The following is a 3,312-nucleotide window of genomic DNA, read 5'->3' as shown; positions in this document are numbered from 1 at the left end:
ATTTTTACCAAACTGGACTTGCGTAATGCTTACCACCTGATGCATATCCGACCGGGTGACGAATGGAAGACGGCCTTCAACACGCCTACGGGGCACTATGAATACCTGGTTATGCCTTTTGGCCTCACCAATGCTCCTGCTGTCTTCCAAACCCTGGTCAATGACGTACTTAGGGACTCAACAAATTCGTCTTCGTGTATCTGGATGACATCCTCATTTTCTCGAGCTCTCTGCAGGAGCATGTTACCCATGTCAGCAAAGTCCTCAGACGCCTTCTGGACAACCACCTGTATGTCAAGCCGGAGAAATGCGATTTCCACGTAACCCAGGTCCAGTTCTTGGGATTCGTCATCAAGCCCGGTCTAATCCAAATGGACCCAAAAAAGGTGAGTGCAGTCGTTGATTGGCCTACCCCCTCGTCAGTAAAAGAGGTCCAACGCTTCCTCGGGTTCGCCAATTTTTATCGCAAATTTATCAGGAACTTCAGCTCCGTTGCAGCCCCGTTATCAGCACTCACCAAGGGCACCTCCGCCGGCTTTCACTGGAGCCAGGATGCTGAGTCGGCCTTCTGCAAACTCAAGCCCCGCTTCTCCTCGGCTCCCATTCTGGTTCTCCTGGATCCAGAGATTCCATTTGTCGTAGAGGTTGATGCCTCTGAAGTAGGAGTCGGAGCGGTGCTGTCTCAAAGGGGTAAAGACGGCAAGCTGCACCCCTGCGCCTTCTTTTCCCACCGTCTTACCCCGACTGAGAGAAACTACCATGTGGGTGATCGAGAGCTTCTGGCTGTTAAGTCAGCACTGGAGGAGTGGACCCCTCCGCACCTTTGGCATACCACGGGACATCGTCTCTGATCGGGGACCCCAATTCTCCTCGCGATTCTGGCGGGCCTTCTGTGAGTCGCTGGGGGCCTCTGTGAGCCTATCATCCGGGTTCCATCCCGAGTCCAACGGTCAAACTGAGAGGATCAACCAGGATCTCGAGACCACCCTGAGGTGTATGGCTGCCAACAACCCGTCCTCCTGGTCCACCTTCATCATGTGGATGGAATACGCGCACAACACTCTCCGCTCCTCAGCCACAGGCATGTCACCTTTTGAGTGCCAGTTTGGGTATGCTCCTCCACTGTTCCCGGAGCAAGAAGTGGAGATGGCTGTTCCCTCCGCTCAACAGCTCGTCAAGCGCTGCCGCCAAACCTGGAGGAAGGCCAGACTTAAGCTCCTGAGAACCTCGCAGCAATACCAACAGCAGGCGAACCGACGGCGTAGACCGGCCCCTACACTGCGCCCCGGTCAACGAGTCTGGCTCTCCACCAAGAACCTTCCCTTGCGGGTGGAGTCCCGCAAGTTGGCCCAGAGGTTCATCGGACCCTTCAGGATTGCCAGGAAAGTCAATTCCGTCACTTATAAGTTGTTTCTCCCTAGGTCACTAAGAATTAACCCCACCTTCCATGTGTCTTTGTTGTAACCTGTTTTGTCCTCTCCATTCTCTGTGCCAGGTAAACCACCCCCTCCGCGCATCATCGACGGCCAGCCTGCCTACACAGTCCACCGAATCCTGGATGTCCGGCTAGTACGGGGCTCCCGGCAGTATCTCATGGACTGGGAAGGCTATGGCCCTGAGGAACGCTCCTGGGTCCCGGCCCGGGACATCCTGGACCCTGGGCTCATTCGGGACTTTAATGCACGCTGGCCCGGGTCTTCGGGTCCTTTTTCATTTTTTTTTTTGTTGTGTCATGTTTTTTTTTTTCCCCACTAGATGTCGCCCAGCCTTAGTTTTCTTTGTTGTAATTGGTTTCATTGCTTTCACCTGTGTCTTGTTCCCGTTCTGTGTATTTAAGCCGTCCCTTTTGCCTTTGTTCCCTGCTTGGTTATTGTTGTTTCCTAAGCCCCTGTTGTTAACTGTTATTTGTTATAGAAATAATTCTGTAGGAAGGCCGAATCCACTAAATTTGTGCTACAGTAAAGTGATAGGGTAATAGGAGGGATATTAATATTAAGTCGAGAGACACACAGCCAGAACCCGGTGCTCCGCTCAATTGAAGGTTGAGGGTAGGGGGCGCTACATATAAATGAATCAGTCATTACACCACTTAGATTAGACCATTCTTATATCAATTCTACTCAGATAATTCCTTCATTCCTTTTCAGTAGTGGCTTTATCCTGGTCAAGTGGATCCCAGGATGCAATGCCAGTCCATCGCAGGTAACCACACACACACACACACACACACACACATTCACACATAGGGGCGATTTATTATAGCCAGTTCCCCTACTGGAGGTGGAAGGAAACCCACTTGTACACAGACAAACCAGATTGGATTTAACCTTGGGCCACTGTGCCACCTAGTCAAATAATGATTTGTCTATTTTTGAAAAGTCAATATACAATATGAAAATAGCCCTATTCAGCCCTACTGCCTACTCATTTGTGTCCTCTGTGGTGAACATTTTGTTATTGCTTCTCTCCTTTTATTCATTTGAGCTACACTCTGTACACTAAAGATAAGCAATTTTTCATGGCATGGATTCCACATGATGTTGGAAATATTCCTTTGAGATTCTGGTCCATGTTGACATGATTGCATCACACAGTTCCTGCAGATTTTTCAGGCGCACTTTCATGCTGCAAATCTCCCGTACGACTACATCCCAAATATGTTCTATTGGATTCAGCTCCGGTGACTGGGAAGGCCACAGAAGAATACTGTACTCATTGTCATGTTCATGAAACCAGTTTGAGATGACTTTTGCTTTGTTTGCTTTTTGCTTTATCTAATTGGCTGATTAGATAACTGCATGAATGAATAGGTGTACAGGTGCTCCTAATAAAGTGCTCTGTGTCTATATAATATATAATATTTTCTTTTATTAATATGTCAGGAATTGTGTAGTGAAATCTGAGACCAGTTTACTTGTTTATGAGTTCAAATAATAGCCCATTTATAAACGTCCATAATAGTGGACACCAAGATTAACCTAATGCATTAAAAACAACAACAACAACAACAACAAAAAAAAACAGCAAAACAAACAAACAAACAAAAAAGATATTAAAATGTCCACGGCTCCTGTGCAGTACCACAGCTGCCCACTAGTGGGGTGAAAAACTACTGGTTTATCATATCTGGTTTTGATTTCTGTGCCTAAATGTAAAAACAAACCCTTCATTAGCATATGAACAAACAAACAAACAAGTATAGAAAAAAATATATATAGAAAAATAAGTATAGGAAATAAATAAAAAATACATAAATAAATGCAGGAAAATAAAGACAAATAAAACATCCAGACTTTTTAAGGAATATTTGCA

This window comes from Pangasianodon hypophthalmus, chromosome 11 (genome assembly GCF_027358585.1).
Source record: "Pangasianodon hypophthalmus isolate fPanHyp1 chromosome 11, fPanHyp1.pri, whole genome shotgun sequence".
NCBI classification, from domain to species: Eukaryota; Metazoa; Chordata; class Actinopteri; order Siluriformes; family Pangasiidae; genus Pangasianodon; species Pangasianodon hypophthalmus.
This window is presented reverse-complemented; position numbering follows the sequence as displayed.